The following is a 12,533-nucleotide window of genomic DNA, read 5'->3' on the forward strand; positions in this document are numbered from 1 at the left end:
TTTTATTATAAAGGAATAGAAATATTTAAATTTGCTTTAAATATTTTCTCCCTATGTTTTTGTCAGAAGTTTTGTGATCTTGGATTATATGAGTACCTGGAACAAGTTAGCAAAGAAAGTTGTGGGCTGGTCTCTCTCAAGATGTTTAAGGTTAAGGATGCCTCAAATGGCTTGTTTCATCCACCCCCAGTTATAGTATCTTAAGTTCTGGGGGATGCCAGAATCTAATGATACATGTCACAGCCCACACATGGTGGTTTGGTATGGGCATTGGACAGTTGTCTTGTGTCCACACTTCCCAACACCGGAGCTGGAGAATTTACCAGTACATACCCAGGAGGTCCATTCTGGCTGACAGCCCAGAAAGGTCTACCATTCAGGGATGGTAATGACCATCTAGAGCGTGTTTATACTTTCTTCATATGAATGTGCCAAAGATGCCTTGTTCTTGAGGAGTGCCAGTCATGGTGATGATTTTTGTTTTAGTGTTTTTAAAGTGGCATTTGTCATGCTATTAATAAGTTACTATGTTAAATACATTAAGATACCTTTTACTAGGATAGAAACAGAGGGAATATTTCCTAACTCATTCTATGAGGCAAGCGTTATCTTAATACCGAAACCTGACGAAGACATTACAAAAAGAAAACTACAGATCAGTATCTCTTGACATAGACTTAAAAAAAAAATCAATGAATTACATTATTAGCAAATTAAATCCAATAACGTAGAGAATTAGAGTTGACCCTTGAACAACATGAGGTTTAGGAGCCGCAACACCTTGTGAGTGGAAAATCATGTATAAGTTTTGACTTCCCCCAGACTTAACCAGTGACAGCCTACAGTTGACCAGAAGCTTTACAAATAACATGAAGAGTCAGTTAACACTCATTTGGTATGTTATTTGTATTATATTCATATTCTTACAATAAAGTCAGCTAGAGAAAAGAAAATGTTATTAAGAAAAATCATGAGGAAAATACATTTTCCTACAGTACTATATTTATTGACTCTGTAAATTTACACTGTCTGTTTACAAGATGAATTACCTTTCAGTACTTACATCAGTGTTGCTGTATATGTTACAAAACACTGTAGATGCTATGCAGGTTAATAACACTAGAAATAAAAAATAACATGGGAAAAAGAGATAACCTTTTATTGTCCATAGTAACTAATTCTAGATTCTAATATAACCCACTTACAAATGAGTTCTTTCAGCCAGATCTATATTTTGAATCTGACTGCCCTGCTAATGGAGTATTTTAGTATTCTAGTATATGTCTCATATTCTTACAGTCTTATAGAAATAAGTATTCTTACTCCTTTCCCACTTGTTATTACATTATTTCTAATTTTTTTAGTCATCTCACAGAATTTTATTTCATGTAGATGACTTTTTGAAGCCACACATAGCCTTAGTTTCATAATTTTGAACTGCTTGAACTGAATATCTCAAGTGTGTGCTTTCATCATATAAAACAACTCTGAAATATCTTCTAACCCTAATAAATATCTTCTGTCTTAGAGTTTGGGTAGTTTAGGGTTCTTTCCTTGCCAAAAATAATATTGCCACATGTTACAAAAAGTATAAGTAAATAAAATAGGATTAGAATTTTCATTTACTTTCTCCCATACAATTTCATTTTATATCAGAGAATGCAGTGTGTCATAGTGTTACTTGATCAAAGCCTTTAGTAATGACGATAGGTATTTGTACGCAAGTGACGCGTATTTTCCAATAAACTCTGACTTTTGGAAAATTAACTTGCCTGTATTTTTATTTCATGACATAAGGAAAGTTGGTGTCATGTTCTCCATCAATATTAGAAGTCTAACTTACAGAGAAATTTCAATTTATTGGTCATAATTCTTCCTAACATGTGCATACTGCATTCATTTTTAGATTCACTGCTGGTTAGTAACAATACAGCTGTAACCATTATAATAATGTTCTAATTAGATTAGAGTTTAGACACACTAATCTTCATTCTAGGAGTATATTTCCTGATAGGGGCATCTATGGTAAAATATCTTATTTTGAAATCCTATATTTCAAACCAAAAATATTTTGGAACCTCTCCAGAGCCCGTGACTGCTCTGTGCTTTGCTTCTAAATCATCACACATCACAAGATTATATTCTCAGATGATCTACAGTCTAGTTATTTTGTTATGGCTGAAATGATCCAGCTTGTTTTTTATATGAAACTATCAAATCTGAGCCTCCTCTCCTCCTCTAAAATATGAAACATTCTTTATGCCTTGTGTGGGAGAAAGGCTCTCAGGCAGCATGCTGTTTATGCTGCTCATGTCAAGACAAGATATTCACCAGAATACCAACATGAAACCTACAATAAACTAACCTGCTTGAGTTATTTTTCACATTTAAAAAGTTCTTTTTGATAGTAATTTTTTTTTATCTTAGGAGAGCTGAAATGTTTGCCAATTTTTTTTTTTTGTATTGCATAGTAAGATATTTTTTCTTCACAGAGCAAAGGCCTACATTTTCTCTGAAAGTTACTAATCTCTGTGCTTTTTGCTTAAGATATATTTTCCAGCTTCTGATCTTCATTAAAAATTTTGATAGTGTATGGATTGATAAGTAAATTTCATTCTGGATGACCAAAATGCTTTCTGGATTGTTGAGAAAATGCATATGATTACCTGGTTTCTAATTAAGCAAAGGACGTAATGAATACAGAAATTTCTCAGATTAATTAATGCTTGTTTCCAAGGCATTTTATCACAGAAGTCGTATTTGCTACAGTAAGATCAGTCGGCAGTTAAACAGAAAGTCTACTGTTCATTAAATTGAATGGCTCGCTGTGAGGGAAAACTCATTTATTTTCATTCCTTAAAAATATTTTTTGCTAATGCCAAGGAGAATCTTACCTTAGAAACTTGACAAAAAGAAATTTAAAACCTGTCCAGGGATAAGCTTGCATCTTAGCTTCTGGAGTGACCTCTACTGGTTTGGAGAACAGGGTGAGAAGCCAGTTAGTGACATCTCTGAGTATTAGCAGAAGTTTAGTACTCAGAGTTTAAAGACAGAGAACAGTGCAGCATGTCGCAGTCATATTAAAATATATTGAATCGCGGCTGTTGTTTCTTTCCTACAACCACAGTGGACGTGGTCCTTGGGGCTCATATAAATCAGCAGGAAAAATAGGATTTTGTGTATTGAATTTTACTTTGCAGACTGTGTTCCAAAGGTACATTTATTCTGTTTAATAAATGATAGAGGTAATAGTAACACATTGTAAAAACAAACAAACAAAAAAATCACTTCTTCAGTAAGTATCTGTCAAGTACTCGCCAGCTACTAGATCTTCTTGAAGGATGTAAAAATTATAATAGAGCTTGTGCTGTTATGTGTAGATTAAGAGGGTGAGAGATGTGTACAAATGACATGATAAAAAGTTAACATGTGCTGAGTGCCGCAAGAGCGCTCTCAGGGTCATGTAACTTAGAAGAGGATGAAAGAATTCCTGTCTTAGGCAAGCAGAGAAGGCTTCATGGAAGATACGTTATTTGTCATGTATTGTAAAGAATGGACGGGATGGTGGAAGTTGGAAATGTGAACAAAGAGCGCTGCAAACAGAAGGAAGAGCATAAGCACTGAGCGGTTGTGTGCCAGTTTCTTTGGGCTAAAGCACATTCTGTTTGACAAGGGCACTGAATAGGAAGGGAAAGGACCCGGACATTGGAGGGTCTTGCATGCCAGCTAAGTAACGTGTTTAAACTTTACTTAGTGGCACGCAGGAGCCATTAGTGTTTTCTGTACTGAGGCGCATCTTGATCAGATCTATCTGTTATGGTGAGAAATCTAAAAGTTCTGTGTTGCTTTGATTGGAATTTTAGGGTACCATGGATTAGATCACGTCTGGTAGGCTGTTGCAGGTTTCCCTGCTGGCGCAGTGGTAAAGAGTCCACCTGCGGTGTAGAAGATGAGGTTTCGGTCCCTGATCCAGGAAGAGTCCCTGGAAAAGAAGATGGCAGGCCACTCCAGTATTCTTGCCTGGGAAATCTCATGGAGAGAAGAGCTTGGCGGGTTACAGTCCACGGGGTCACAAAGAGTTGGACATGATTGAGTGCCTAAACAAGTAGGCTGTTGCCATAATTCCAGGGCACAGTGCATAGAAGGTAAGAGAGGAAAGGGAGAGGAAAGGAGGGCTTATGTGACAATGGCTAGATCTTGAGAACAAATAAATAAGGGTAGATAGTGGTATAAAGGTCAAAGGTACAGGTCAGGTGTTCAATGAATAAATATTTAAGCTAAAATTTGGGGCTTAAGTGACTGAGTAAATAGAAATAGGAAAATCAAGAAGCTGTTTGAAGATGATAAGATAATTTGTAGTGGACATTACTGAGTTTGAACTGTTGGCAGGACATATATATTGAAATGTCCTTAGATAGCAAACATTGCAAAAATGGAACTTAGAAAAGAAGTTGAATGGGATGACAGAGGCAGGAAGCATAGAACAGAAAGGACAGGTGACAGAAGACTTGGGACGGTGCCTGAGGTTTAAAATAAGAGAGTTCAGAGGATCTGCTAAGAAAATGGAATAGATGTTAAAGAAGTCGTGAGTGTTAAAATGATGGGAACTGAGCAAGGAGAAAGGGAGATTGCCCGCAGGGTTGGGAAGTGAAGGCATGTAAAGAAAATGAGTATTGAGAAAGGAATTTTGTTTCTGAAGAAACAGTTCTATTAGATGGTGAGTAAGATTGTTAGGGGCTTCCCTAGTGGCTGAGATGGTAAAGAATCTGTCTGCAGTGCCGCAGATGCGAGAGACATGGTTCCATCCCTGGGTCAGGAAGATCCCCTGGAGAAGGGAATGGCAACCCACCCCAGTATTCATGCCTAGAGAATTACATGGACAGAGGAGCCTGGTGGGCTACAGTCCATGGGGTTGCAGAGTCAGACCCTGCTGAGCGACTTTCACTTGGGCTTCCCAGGTGGTTCAGTGGAGAAAGAATCAGCTGCAATGCAGGCGACCTGGGTTAGATCCCTGGAGGAGGGCGTGGCAACCCACTCCAGTATTCTGGAGAATCCCAGGACAGAGGAGCCTGGTGGGCTACAGTCCACGGGGTCACAAAGAGTCAGACACAACTGAAGTGACTGAGCATGCACTCACGCAAGATTGTTAGAAGTTAAGGAATGAGAGGAAGTGAGGCTTGAGTATTGCCTGGCAGTGAAAGGAAAGGAAGAGAGAGACCTGAATACCAGCAGGCCAAGACAAGGAATGACTTGGTTAGGCTGTGGGAAAAACTAAATATTTTTTTCCTAAGAAGATAAAGACGTTTCTGGGGGGAAAAAAGTTGTAGATGGACTTGGGGAGGAAGGGTGAGACAGGTTAAAGAACCAAAGCAATCTGGAACAGGTGGATCTAGAGGAGAGCTGTTCACTGAGCCTTCGTAGTGATGGGCATCTTCTCTTCTCTGCTCTGTCCAGTGCAAAAGCCATGAGCACGTAGCCCTGAGCGGGTAGCCCTGAGCACGTGAAAATGTGGCAATTGCATTTGATTTTAATTACTTTAAATATAAGTAGCACATGTGGCTACTGGCTACTACATTGGGTAGCACAGACCTAGTATGTAAGTAGTTAATTTAGGAAAGAGGCATGGACATTGTGAAAGATAGGGATGAGTTCCAGAAGAAATGTGAGGTAGAGATGATACTACTTGCAAGCACTTATGGTCATTTCTTTTTCATGAAATAGATAGTATTTTTCATGGAGAAGGTTAAAAAATAGGGAGCATGGAAAAGATTTCCAGCAGTCCCTGTGGGGATTTTGGTGAAGAATCTGTGATAGATGAGATGAATCTCAGCAGCTTGGGGAAACCTCCAGAGGTGAGAGTCTGCATTTGGTTTAGGTCTCTGCCTTCCCGTCTAATGACTTTTTTCAGTAGCATTCCCAAACCTGGAAGGAAGAAAAGATAGTGGGAAAGTAAGTTGAGGGGAGACCTTCGAAGGGCCAGCCCAGTAGAAGGCTTGTAAAGTAAATAAATGCTGACCATAAAATCTGAATCAAGGAAGTGCAAAGCAAGGAAAAGTAGAAGAGGCCTTGATAAGGACTCCAGGGCTGGAGTGAAGAGCAAAAGACAGATGAAGAGGTTCACCCTCAAGTTCCTTAGTGGTCACACCGTGGAAGATAAGCAGGGTCATCACATTTTCATTTGTAAGCATTGTAGTTTTTAAAGATAGTGTTTTCAACAGGAAATAAGATGTGAAAAGAAGGTGTAAGATATTTAAATGTGAATTATCAGGTGAGAGGAATATGTAAGACTGATGCACATATTTCCATCTTGATGGAAAGGAATTTTAGCATCATGGTTATTTTGTTTCTGCTCCAATTTGCTTACTTTATTGTTTTTACTCCAAACTCACTGATTCAACTGTGACGGTATAGGTTTTTTTCTTAATCCAAATTTGAATAGTAAGACTGTGGTTCATTTTATCCATTTGAGTGATATGCAAATTCATAAAAACTGAATTCATAGTCAGGAGGGACCTGTGAGATTATTTCATCTAAGGTATGAAAGTGAACATGTTGGTTGCTCAGTCATGTCCGACTCTTTGCGACCCCATGGACTGTTGCCCACAGGCTCCTGTATCCATAGATTTTCTCCAGGCAAAAATACTGGAGTGAGTTGCTTTCCCTTCTCCAGGGGATCTTCCTCACCCAGAGATCGAACCTAAGTCTCCTGCATTGCAGGCAGGTTCTTTACCTTCTGAGCCACTGGGGAAGCCCCTATTGACTTTATAAATAGGAGGTCCTAAGCTCTGGATCAAGTGACTAGTTCATGGTGCAGAGCTGGTGAGTGGCAGAGCTGACACTGCACCTCAGGACTCCACTGAGTTCCCAGTTCTGACTCTGACTTGAGCAGCGTAATGTTCCGGGCTGAAGTCTGTCATGTACCTAACAGTCTGTTCTCTAAAAACGCTAAAACACAAGGTAGGATGTTCTCTGAAGAACTTTCTTGTCATTACTTTTTCTGAACTTGTACTTTCCAGTTACAAAGCTATTGACTTGACCATACTGAAATAGAAATCTGGCTGAAGCAGAACTCTCCCATCTACCTTAGACTGCAGTTTATTCACAGCCAGCTATTTTGAAGTTTAACACACACACGAAGATTAATAGGTGGGACTTTTAAATGTCAATAAATATAACAACATCTGGAATCACATTTTGGACTGCGTTCAGATGTGAAAGAGTTTGTTACCCAGTGGGTGTTTTTTTTTCACTTTTTAAAAAGTACCACCTGTTGTGCGTCTGCGGCCAGTTCTTGTCTCTCTGTCCCTCTCCTGTGCTGTTCTGTCTTCCTAGTAATGAAGAAAGATACCTAAGTAATGTGATCTGAGAAAAACTAGGATTTTGTTTTCAGAAAACATCAGAACTTTGTAAGGTTACTAGTGTTTTCTTTTTCATTCTAATATGTTGAGAAACACAAACCGATTGGAAATAATCCTGGTTATTATCTATAAAATAATGGATTTCACATGACAATACAAAAAGTGTACTTTAAATTATAACTGTATTTTAATGTAGACCCATTTTTAAAAATTAACTTTTACTGAAGTATAGTTGCTTTACAGTGTTCAGCTAGTTTCTACTGTACAGCAAAGTGAATCAGCTATACATATACATAGATCCTCTCTTTTTTGGGTTTCCTTCAACACAGACCCATTTTTAAAAAACTTTTTACTTTGAATTGGGGAATAGCCAGGTAACAATGCTGTAATAGTTTCAGGTGAACAGCAAAGGGACCCAGCCATACATATACTTATATCCATAATCCCCCAAACTCCTCTCCCATCCAAGCTGGCACATAACATTGAGCAGAGTTCTTGTGCTATACAGTGGGTCCTTGTTGGTTATCCATTTTAAATATAGCAGTGTATATATGTCTATCCCAAACTCCCTAACCACCCCTGACAACCATAAGTTCATTCTCTAAGACTGTGAATCCGTTTCTGTTTTGTAAGCTTATTTGCATCATTTCTTTTTAAATTCACATATGAGGGATGTCATCCAATATAACATAGACCATTTTAAAATAAAGTGACTAAATGTACAAATTAGTGCCTTTGGTAAAAGGAGAAATAAGAGTTTACATATTTATGAGTTGGGAGTTCAAGTCTTTGGTTTCTGTGCACCTTTACTAATTTAAGAGGTTTCCTGGAGTAATTTATGGGATCCACACTCTAGAACCTTTGTTTGCATATCTTAGAACGATGAGCATAGTGAAATGGGGTTAGCTTTTTTACTAAACTAAAACAAAGTACTTTTCAGATGACCAAAGAATGATAAAATACCTTAATTTTCAATTTTTCAATTTTTAATTAGAGGATAATTGCTTTACAATGTTATGTTGGTTTCTGCCATACAACACTGTGAATCAGCCATAAATATATATATATATATATTCTCTCCCTCTTGGACCTCCCTCCCATCGCCCAACCCAATCCTGCCCCTCTAGGCTGTCACAGAGCATGAGGTTGAGCTCCTTGTGTTACACAGCAACTGCCCACTAGCTATCTGTTTTACACATGGTAATGTGTACATTTCAATGAACTTTCTCAGTTTGTCCCACCCTCTCCTTGCCCAGCTGTGTCCACAAGTCTGTTCTTTATGTCTGCATCTCTATTTCTGCCCTACAAATAGGCTCATCAGTATCACTTTTCTAGATTCCGTATTTATGCATTATATACAATATTTGTTTTTTTTCTCGTTCTGATTTACTTCACACTATAACAGGCTGTGAGTTCATCCACATCACTAGAACTTACTCAAATTCATTCCTTTTTGTGGCTGAGTAATATTCTTTTGTATATATGTACCACAATTTCTTTATCCATTCATCTGTCAGTGGACATATAGGTTGCTTCCATGCCCTAGCTATTATCAATAGTGCTGCAATCAATATTGGGATACATGTGTCTTTTTGAATTATGGTTTTCTCAGGGTATATGCCCAGTAGTGGGGTTGCTGAGTCATATGGTAGTTTTATTCCTAGTTTTTAAAGAAATCTCCACGGTGGCTATATCAATTTACATTTCTACCAACTGGCATATATTGTTTGTAGATGTTTTTATGATGGCTATTCTGACCAGTGTGAGGTGATACTCACTGTAGTTTTGATTCAGATTTTAATTCTTTAATTCTCTGGGGTAGATTTTTAGGTGTTACAGCCTTTGCAATACATAAGGCATGAAGTCAGCGTACCATAAGTTTGCAAGGACTGACTCTTTCAATATGTTTACTTGATTAAATATTTCTTATCCCTCCCACCCTCTTTTTCTTCCCCAAGATTGGCTCTTTTTAAGGGAAATTTAGAGGATACAGAGGTGAAAGTTACCTTTCCTGCCCTCCAGAAGCTTATATGTTGTCTTTAACACACTGGTTTTCAAAATGTGGGTTTCAGACCAGCAGAGTCAGCATCACCAGTGGTCTTTCAGAAAAGCAAATTCTCAGGCCCCATCCCAGATCCTCAGAATCAGAATCTTTGGGAATGAGCTGTAGCCATCTGCCTTCTCCCAAACTTTCTAGAAGATTCTGGTATACACTCAGGTTTGAGAACCACTAGTCTGCTGCTGCTAAGTCCCTTCAGTCGTGTCCGACTCTGTGCAACCCCATAGACGGCAGCCCACCAGGCTCCCCCGTCCCTGGGATTCTCCGGGCTATTCCATACTGGAGTGGGTTGCCATTTCCTTCTCCAAGAATTTTATACCTTTCTTATTTTTCTATCAGGAACTTCCCAGGTGGCCCTAGTGGTAAAGAACTCGCCAATCAATGCAGGAGACATAAGAAATGCGGGTTCGATCCCTGGGTCAGGAAGATCCCCTGGAGGAGGAAATGGCAACCCATTCCAGAATGCTTGCCTGGAGAATCTCATGAACAGAGGAGCCTGGTGGGCTGTAGTCCATGGGGTCACAAAGAGTTGGTCATGACTGAAACAACTTAGCATGTACACAAGCATTTCTCTATCAAGGTAAAATCCACGTATCATAAAATTCACTATTTTAAAGTGTACAACTCAGTGAGTTTTAGTGTATTTACAAAGTTACGAAACCATCAGCACTGCCTAATTCTAGAACATTTCTGTCACCCCAAAAGAAACTCAATACCTGTTAGCAGTCACTCTCTCTGTCCTCTGTCTCTGCCCCCCAGCCCCTGGCAGCTACTAATCTATAGATACACTTTATCTGTATGGATTTGACTATTCTGGATATTTCATGCAAATGGAGTCATATGATATGTGACCTTTTGTGTGTGGCTTTCACTTCGCATAGTGTTTGCAAGGTTCATCCATGTTGTAATATATATCAGTGCTTTTATCCCTCCTTATGTCTAATAATATTCCATTGTATACATGCGCTACATTTCGTTCATCCATGCAACACTTGATGAACATTTAAATTGAGTTGATGCCTTAGTTGTTGTGAATAATGCTACTGTGAACATTAGTTATAAGTTCTTTCATGAACATAACATTTTTAGTCCTCCTGGGTATATACAGTTGATTCACCTTATTTGTGGTAGTTACAGTCTTTAAAGTCTCTGCAAACACTGCATTAACGCATGCTAAGTCACTGCTCTGCAGGTAAATAACAGGCTTAGGTTCCTTCAAGCCTCTGGTCACATTTGTGACATCCAATCAGTACATGCCCTTGTTTTTGTGTGTTTCTGTTTAAAGATATCTTACCAACTATATGGGGCTTCCTCACTGGTGCAGTTGGTAAAGAATCCGCCTGACAATGCAGGAGACACAAGAGACATGGGTTCGATCCCTGGGTCAGGAGGATCCCCTAGAGCAGAAAATGGCAACCCACTCCAGTGTTTCTTGCCTGAAAAATTCTGTGGCTGAGGACCCTGGTGGGCAACAGTCTATGGGGTGCAAAAAGTTGAACATGACTGAGCACGTATCTAATATCTATTGTTGACTCATTAACACTGAACTCATACCAGCAGCACTGTAAAGTGGAAGTGAAGTCACTCAGTCGTGTCCGACTCTTTGCGACCCCATGGACTGTAGCCTACCAGGCTCCTCCCTCAATGGGATTCTCCAGGCAAGATCACTGGAGTGGGTTGCCATTTCCTTCTCACTCCTAAATACAGCTTATTGAGCACATGTATTTTCTCTATAAGGCACATCACAGCCTTCTTGAGCTTTGAAACTCCAAACAACACTGTACATGACGCTTCAGGACCATTTTAAACAGTGAAATTGCCAACAAAAAGCAAGAAAATGTGAAAAACGTGGCACCAGAATAGACTGCAAAAGGAACACTTGTTTTCAGGGTGAGAGCTGAAACAAGAAGGCAGTATGTCACCTTGCTGAACCTTACCTGGGAACTTGTGTGTTAGAGGACTCAAATTTCCCCCTATTCTCTGTATGTTCACACTGAAGGACTAAGAAACACCAAGAAGATTATTTGGGGATTACAAACAAATTTTAGCATGTAGGCATATTTGCAAATACGGAATCCACAAATAATAAGGCTCAACTGTACCTGGGAGTAAAATTGCTGTGTCATATGGTAACTCTTTGTTTATTTTTTGAGAAACTGCTGGACTGTTTTTCATAGTGGCTATACTGTTTTACATTCCCACCAATGTTGTATGATGTTCCAGTTTTTCCTCGCCAACTCTTCTTCTCTCCCTCCTTCCCTTCTCCTTTCCTGCCTTTCCTCTTCCCTTCCTTCCTTTCTTCTCCCCCTCCCTTATTCCTTCCTCTCTGTTTTTGACTGTAGCAATCTTGTGGTAAGTCACTTCGTGTCCAGCTCTTTGCAACTCAGCTTCCTCTACCCTTGAGATTCTCCAGGCAAGGATACTGGAATGGGTTGCCGTGCCCTCCGCCAGGGGATCTTCCTGATCCAGGGATCAAACCCGAGTCTCCTGTGGCTCTTTCATTGCAGGCAGATTCTTTACCTCTGAGCCACCAGGGAAACCCTAGGTATCCTTGTGGCTGTCAAGTGGTCTCTCATTGTGGTTTTAATTTGCATTTCCTTAATAACTAGTGATGCTGAGCATCCTTTTATGTGCATATTGGCCATCTGTATATTTTCTTTAGAAAAGTCTCTATTCTAAAACTTTGCCTGTTTTTAAATTGGATTATTTGTCTTTTTATTGTTGAGTTGTAAGTTTTATGTATTATGATTACTAGCCCCGTAGATATGCGGTTTGCAAATATTTTCTCCCATTCAAAAGGTTTTTTCACTTTCTTGATAACATTCTTCAATTTATAAAAGTTTTTTATTTTGATGAAGCCCAATTTCATCTATTTTTTTCTTTGACTGCTTGTATTACCTTCTTTAACTTTGAAATTGCTATCAATACAGCCTGTTGTAAGAGTTGTTTACACATTTTTATTAAAGTCATAAAAAGTTAGATTTCATGGATTCAGTAAATTATCTCTTATTTGACAATAGCTGTCATAGGTAATTTTAAAGCATTTATTTGCAGGTATTTATAAGCTTTTTATGTTGTTGTGACCATGGAATTTTAAATACTGGCATCAACAGGAC

The 12,533-nt window shown here is 38.9% G+C and overlaps 1 protein-coding gene across 2 annotated transcripts in view; it reads left to right on the forward strand.

Moving 5' to 3' along the window:
- The window catches only part of DISP1 (dispatched RND transporter family member 1), a 220,626-nt gene that overhangs the window by 134,897 nt on the left and 73,196 nt on the right, over positions 1–12,533 (forward strand). The window contains exon 1 of one of the 2 annotated variants that reach the window (XM_013970119.2): positions 9,914–9,997. The exons of the other annotated variant lie outside the window; for it this stretch is intronic. The gene's annotated coding sequence lies outside the window, so the exon portion shown is untranslated. Of the gene's footprint in view, positions 1–9,913; positions 9,998–12,533 lie in introns of those variants that run through there. 2 annotated transcript variants of the gene reach the window in all.

Source organism: Capra hircus, chromosome 16 (assembly GCF_001704415.2).
Source record: "Capra hircus breed San Clemente chromosome 16, ASM170441v1, whole genome shotgun sequence".
Classification (NCBI taxonomy): domain Eukaryota; kingdom Metazoa; phylum Chordata; class Mammalia; order Artiodactyla; family Bovidae; genus Capra; species Capra hircus.